We start from the raw sequence: 8162 nt of genomic DNA on the forward strand, positions 1-8162 counted from the left end.
CGCGGGAAGCAATAGAGCACCGATCAGTCATCGGGTGCATGGTCATCGGGGTCTCGTGTTACACGCAGTTAAACTGGGACTGAGGTTCCCAGCGAGAGCGTTACGCATGGACCCCGCATGAGCACATCTCATGGAATCATGCACGAGAGTGGCCTGGTGATTCCCTCAACCCATCACGTGCGCGATTCCGTGAAGGGTAAGCCGTTTACGCAGAGAGCAACGCTTGGTGAGTGTGCCTAGACCAGCCACACCTGGTGCTCTCCTGAGAGTATGCGGTTTACCCAGGTGGAAGAAATATCCTAAGTTACTCCGCAAGGGAATAACTTAGGCGCACAAAGAGAAGCGCTAGAGCCCTTCAAGTAAGTGACACGTTTGTGGTTAGATGTGAGTTGCATGCCTCCACGTGTCATCACCTGAGAAGGGCGCGGTCCAGATAAAGGTGCACTCCGTACCACTAAAGGTACAGACAAGCGCAGTCAAGCGCAGAGACGCGCGGACACGCAAAGACACTCACACTCTACTGATTCTGGAGGTACGTTGTCGCAGAAAAGCATAACAGGGTTCTGACACATGCCAGAAAGCATAACAGAATTCTGTTAGGCCCAGATGCAGGCGGGGCCATAAAACAGAATCAGGGTGAGAGTGAGGGAGAGAGCAAGAGTTTTTCACACACACTACTAGTTTTTCTCATTTGGTGGTTCTGTGGTCTAACTTGATCGTCGGAGTGCAAACGGCCGCTAGAGGCGTCGTCTGTGTGTTTTGCAGGTCGCGTTTGGAGATCCAAGAGAAGGTTCTGAGGGTGACTTTGCAGAGAACACAGTCGCGTAGACGGGACAGAGAGTGCTACAAAGCGATCCCTCCATGTTCGAGTTGTTGGCAGGATCAATTATAAACCCAGAGCTACATCCAGTCTTCTCAAAAACCACTGAGGATATCCACTGAGCAACCACACCTTGATCACTTACACCACAACCAAGAAAGTGACCTTGATCCCCTCAAGACACACACTTCTCTTGGCCAACACACCAACACTAAGATTGTTGATCTTGATCCCCTCAAGAACACACAACAAATCTCAGCAAACACATAAACGAAGCTTGTTCAACAGAGTACAAGGATTACACTTGTTACAGAAGATAATCTGAAATCAATACAAGCAGAATCCTATTCCACACACTTTCATCAATCACAAACTCTAAGCAATCTCAGCTCTTTGAAAAACTCAAAATCTGTATTCAAAATCTTGTTACTCAATTCTGTTTTTCTAAATTTATTCAAAGATGTTGTTTGTTATCAAATCTTAACAAACTCTTAAATTGCATTTAAAGATTGGTCAAAGCATTTAAAGACTGGAGCGTAAGCAGTTAAATCATTTAAAGCTCAGTCAAAGTTAAAACAGTTTTTCTGTTATGGTACCAAAACGAACAATCGGTTGTTTCCTCGAATCAATCGGTTGTTTTGGTTTTAACAGCTCAACCATTTGAAAAACAGTTTTCAATCTTTTCTAAAAACATCTAAGTATAAACAATCAGTTGTTTCGATAAAATAATCGATTGTTTTTAACTTAGTTTTGAAAAACATTTTTCTTTCAAAAAGATTGAGAATGCCTATGCTTTGGATTCAATCAAGAGGTGGATTACATACACAATCTACCCCAAATCCTAACTAAAACAGCACAGCAACAACAAGCACAACCAAGGGTCAACATCCTTCAAAGGGTTTGGATTCTTCAAAGCTTGAACACCACTTGGGTCAACAATAATATCTTAAATTCAACAGAAATATGAATTTCAGCGAAATAAGAATGGTCGAGTTATGATCAAATTGTTAATTGAGTTGAGTCAAATTATTGACTGTTGCGTCGGACCAAATGAAAATACATGTAGAAGAATTATGACGGGGAAGACAATCTAGAGATGCGGAACCAATTAAAATACATGCAAAACATCGGTAACTGAAAAAACATTAACTTCACTATAAAAATGCGTCCCTTGTAAGAACGATCATGGATAACTATAATATACAACAGATTCGTTCTTCTCTTCTAATTGCATATGCTTTTATTATTTCATTTTCTTTATTTAATAATAAAGTTTATTATCACACTAGTAAGTTTTTAAAAACATAAAAAAAAGTTAACATATGAATTTATTTAAATTTTTATTGTTTTAGATAAATTTTGTTCAATTAAAAAAAAAAAAAACAAACAGATACAAAATATATTATTTTGTCTTAAAACAAATCTTTTTAAATATTTTATTTTTTAAAAATAATAATAATAGTTATACACTCAAAATCCAACTTTTAATAACCTTATTCTTATTTTGTTTCCTTACTTTTTCTATCCATCTATATTTATTTCACCTCTTCCTATTATTGTTTTTTAACTAAGAAAATGAGATAAATACATGACTTTCATGGAGTGATAAAGTTTTTTATTATCTGCTTTGCATATAAGTTTAAAACAAGACAGTTTCTAATGTTATAAAAAAATAAAAATAAATAATATATTAAATTATAGACTATATTTTTATATATTTCTAATTAATTTTGAATAAATATATTTCATATTTCTTTTTAAAAAAAAACCCAAAACATTACAAACAATAAATCTAATCTAACATCCAAATAAATAAATTTCAATTTAAAATAACCTTATATATAAAAGTACAATGTCCAGTATTACCAAATTTTCTCTCAAAACTGTAAAATACTATATATTAGCAAAACTAAAACAAATATAACTTTCTTTGGTGTTAAGAATATTTTCAATTAAAAAATAATTTTACATAATTTTTATGTCTTCATATACGCATCACTTTTATTTTTGTAGTACCCAATAATACTTTTAAAAGTACCTTCTAAATTATATATTTTGATCTAAGTTTTTTTTATGTGTGAATTTTTCAACTCATATATCCATTAATTTCCCGGTGACATAATATATTAAATTAATTAAAAATATATTGATTTTTATAAAAAAAATTAATATATTAAAAGAGAAATTTAAAAATATTTCAAATATTAATTAAAATAATCAAAATAATAGTTTATATGAATTTGAAATGAGTTGAATGACAATACACGAAGATAATAATAAAGTCTACAGTAGAGTGTTGAAAAATCTCACACCAACTATTAATGTGTTTAGTTGTTTATGTCTTCATGATGAATTATAAAGACAACTTAAATATATATTACATACATAATATTGTAATCTTATTTTATTTTCAAGAGTAGAAATAACTTATAGAGTGTTTATCTGAAAAACGTGTATCTAGTAAGTAGCTTAAAAATATCTCATACATGGATATCTAATAAGTAATTTAGAAACATGATTTTTTACATAAGAACACATAAGTACTTTGGTGTTGTTTGAACAAATTTCACTCAAAGTATTTTATAAGTAAAGAAAATAGTTTAAATGAATTACACGTATCTATTAAGTAGTTACTTGTTTGCTCAAGTTTATTGTATAGTATTTATAGGTAAAGAAAATAATTAAAGGAATTAAGTTTCTCAAGCTAAAGTTTACATATATACTTTTATGTAGTGATTAAACCATAAGACTTCTATCCCTAGTTTAATATTGTTTGAATAAATTTTACGTAAAGTATGTTTAAGAAAACAAAGTTCTTATAATGAATTGAGCTAAAGTCTATTGGTATACTTTTCTTTTTAGAAAATTTTAATTATTAAGAAGAAAAAGTTAGATGAGAAGACTTTTATCAAAATTACTTACAGAAAAGTCTCAAATCTCAAGGTAACTGTAATTACATTCATTTGTGTAAAAAATATGAAATAACATATATTTAAGTTGTAATATATTTGGTTATCTCATACCAACTACAAATATTATATGGTCTATATATTGTTAAAGACATGAAATATTTAATTAATATAGAAAAAATATTGAGATAAAGTTACTAGACTAAATAAATGAGAATTTTAAAATATATGATATTGGTTGGAAGAATTTAAATGACACTATAAATAAAGTACAAATAATTATTAGTTAGAGTTGTGAAAAAAAATGTTTCATAATTTATTAAGTATGTACTTTAAAAAAATTATTGGAACTCATAAACATATAAATTAGTCATAAATCTTACATATTTACATCTTTCTAGCGATGAAAAGTTCTATTGAAGTTAGATTAAAAAATTGTTCACAACTTCAAATGGTATAGGATCTCTCATAACATCTAATTAAGTTTTGGAGTATATATATATATATATATATGATAAATACTAATTTGTTCTAAGATGAAATCTTACATATATCAGAGTCTACAATAGAGTGTTGGAAAGGTCCACCTCACCTACTGTTCATTTCTTCATGATAAATTAGGAAGACAATTTAAATTTATATTACAAATACAATATTGTAATCTTATTTTATTTTCATTAGTAAAACTAAATTATAAAGTGTTTACATGAAGAACACATATTTAATAAGTAGCTTAAAATAACTCATACATATATATCCAATAAGTAATTTAGAAATAATTTATACATAATTCTTTAGATGAAAAAACACACATCTAATAATTTCATTCAGAAGTATAATGTTGTTGTTTGAACAAATTTCATTCAAATAATTTATAAGTAAAAAGTAATTTAAATGAATTACACATATCTAATAAATACTTACTCTTGTTGTTAATTGTTAAAATGAATTAACCTTCTCAGATAAACTAAAGTTTACTTGCATACTTTCTTTTAGTGATTAGACAAGGAAACTTCTATAGAAATCAGATGAGAAAATATTTACAAAAGTTAATTACACAAGTTTTAGGGAAAGAAGTCTCATATAGTTTGACACAAGTTTTGTAGTTTAAATTATATATCTATTTCACAACTTTGCAAATGCTAATGTCTTAAAAGACAATAAAGTGTTGGTAAATTCTACATCACTTAAATTTATATTACAAATACAATACTTTTATTTTATATAATTTATTTTTATTAGTAAAAATAACTTATACTTGAATGTTTACTTAAAAAAATACATATCTAGTTTAATATAATTTGAATAAATTTTATATGAATATGTTTAATAAAAAAAAAGTTGTTAAAATTAATTGAGCTAAAGTTTACTAGTAATTTTGTTCTTAGAAAACAATAATTATTAAGAAGAGAAAGTTAGATGAGAAGATTTTTATCAAAATTAATTCCAGATAACTATTGAAAATTTTCACATAATTTATTTTAAGTTCTAAAATTATCATTTATATGTATCTTAAACAACCGCTTTCGGGTTGGGAGGGGAGGTGACCGACTTACCGATAAGATTAGTCGGCACGATGGACAGTCCTCTCTCGATCAGCTTCCTTTTCATGTTTTCATTCTTCTTGCGGTGGGCGCCAATTGTTCTCGTTTGGGAATGGGGCCTAGAGAACTATTGAGAGGATTGGTCTTCTCCCTTCCTGTCGGTCGGTCGCGCTACTGTCCAACTAATTCCTTAGCTTTGGCTTTCGGTCTTCTCGTAAGCACCAGATGGGGGGTACCTGTAGAAGGCACTCCAACACTCAAGTCAGTAAAAGGGGTTCGACACTCGGTTGTCAGTAAAAGGGGTTCGATACTCTCGTAAGCATAACAAGAGTTTTTTTTTGAAGTGGTTCAAATAAAAAGTTCAAAGTGACAACACAACTTCAAATACATTTGAAATGGTTAGCATGTGAGCCAAACTTTAATGTCATATGTTGGAGTGGCCACGATATAAACAATTATTCAACTCAAATTTGAAATTTGAAATTTGAAAGCTTTCTTTCAAAATACAACTCCATCCAAATCAATTTTCCAAAATCCAGGTTCTCGTGCTACTTCGTCTTTCATATTTAAACTATGACTCTATATTTTACCAGTACTACTTTGATATTTAATGTTCATATTACTCACTTAGGACTGCAAGCAGTAGCTCAAAGTGAGAAAACAGAAGCATGCTAACATGGTGATAGCTAAAAAATATCTTGACTATTTCAAAGAGTTACCTTGACTATTTATTTGGAGTATCTTTAAGTTGGGACATTCTAACACCTCAGGAAGTTCGCGTATATAACACCAGTCTTGGAAAATATGATGACAAGTTCTAAAGAAATCCATTATGGGCCATTTCAATTCCTTGTTTCTCTTCACCCTATAGAAAGGTTTGACCCTGGATGCAATAGAGGCAGCCACATGTCAAACCACCTCAAGTGACACCACTGAATCTCTTTCCCCCTCATCAAGTAACAAACAAGCAGCTCTCGGGTTATTTATTAATTTGTAAAGCCTGTTTCTCCTATCTGCCATTTATTCAACATGTTTGTGCAGTCCCAGGCACCAACCAAACACCAACAAATATCTTGTGCGACAACCATTTCCCATGGAACCCAAAAGCAGGAAGAAAGTTTTTGGTTCATGACTTTCCAAATGGTCATAACTCAGCTCAATAGCAGAACGAAAAGGAGAATAAAGGCACCCTTCAAGTTCAAAACTTGTTATCTGCTCCAATGCATCCTTCCAAGCATATAAATCCTTGTTCTTCAATTCTTCAACAATTGTGACTATCAAAAGAACCAATCCACCACAACTCTTTGCTACTATTTGGCCACTAATTGAATACTAGTATCCTTAACCACAACCCCTCCCCTCTTTTCAAATAACTCCTAACTTTCATCCTTAGACAACACCTCAAGCCTATAAAACTTTCTTGCCCCAAAATTAGAACTCAACACGTTAAGATTCCTGGATGTGATCAGTAACTAATATTTGCAACCTTTGTAGTCCTCACCAAAAGGCACACCAACCTTTGTCAAATTAAGCTTCCCCCATATATCATCCATCACCACAAGAATTTTATGCTCCTGCCGAATCCTCTAGCGCAACCGGCTCGGTCGCCCCAGCTCATCAAACTTCAACCCTAATCCATCAGCAATCTTGTTGCGGATCCATCCCACATCTGGTGAATCCGTCACTAGTACCCACTTTTATGCCTATTTACAGTAAGAATCTTAATTCTCAACTCAAATTTGAAATTTGAAAGCTTTCTTTCAAAATACAACTCCATCCAAATCAATTTTCCAAAACCCAAGTTCTCGTGCTACTTCGTCTTTCACACTTAAACTATGACTCTATATTTTACAAGTTCTATTTTGATATTTAATGGTCACATTACTCACTTAGGACTGCAAGCAGTAGCTCAAAGTGAGAAAACTAAAGCATGCTAACATGGTGAAAGCTAAAAATAGCTCAAGAGATTTTCTTATCGCCAGAAACACTTTCTTCTACCCTAGGATTAAGTTGTTTCTAACATGGTCAAAGCTAAAAAAATATCTTATAAAGGATTTACCTCAAGTGGAACTCCACGAAATTGTCTTAACCTCAAGCTCTCACAATAGAACTTCTCAAGCTTCCTCAAACCACTGAAATCAAGAACACAATGTTAGAGAATCATTCTGGAATCGTTAAGGCTATACCTTCAAAAATAAAATTACACAACACACACCTCCACCAATATAACACATAGAAAGAAAGAAATCGGAGCAAAACCTATTTGACCAACACAACCTTTTTTTTATTATTTTTAAGGTTTACGTGGGTATAACTCATGCTTTCCCACGCTTACCCATGCTTTCCCACGTTTTTTTTAAATAGTGAAGGCTTAGTTGACTAAATTTAAAGTCAACATACCAACCTCGCTTTTTTTTGCAGCTAACTCAAATTTTTGGCATAGTGGAATTTATCGTAAGATTAATTTAGAATAGAAGTAAATAATAAGAGATATTCATTAAAAGATACATATATTTACTTCCTTGAGTGGCCAATCCGGAAGGATAACCATACATGTTGAAGTTGGTTGTTGCCCCTTCAAGACATGTGTTTGATGAAGCCATTTGTGTAAATTTTATTTGTATTTACATTTGCTTTAAGAAAGTATTAGATATAGTTTAGAGGTTGTTTAGAGTAGGCTTTTTGCTAGGTAACTCACCTCTTAACCCCTGACCATGTGAGAAGAGCAAGCACAAGTTTTCTGAACTGTATTTCACATGTTTTGCAAAAATATCCTTACTGCATAAAAAATGAATATGTTCTTTTCTAAATGAATAGATTTTTTTTTTCTTAAACTGATGCCTTGATTAAATGTTTTTGAAAATCATGTTTTGTGCATCAAGTATTTTA

General features: G+C 31.6%; 1 pseudogene; it reads right to left on the reverse strand.

Moving 5' to 3' along the window:
• Window positions 1-5975: 5975 nt before the first annotated feature.
• Window positions 5976-7876, reverse strand: LOC137839262 (disease resistance protein At4g27190-like; annotated as a pseudogene).
• Window positions 7877-8162: the final 286 nt, after the last annotated feature.

This window comes from Phaseolus vulgaris, chromosome 3, assembly GCF_000499845.2.
Source record: "Phaseolus vulgaris cultivar G19833 chromosome 3, P. vulgaris v2.0, whole genome shotgun sequence".
Classification (NCBI taxonomy): Eukaryota; Viridiplantae; Streptophyta; class Magnoliopsida; order Fabales; family Fabaceae; genus Phaseolus; species Phaseolus vulgaris.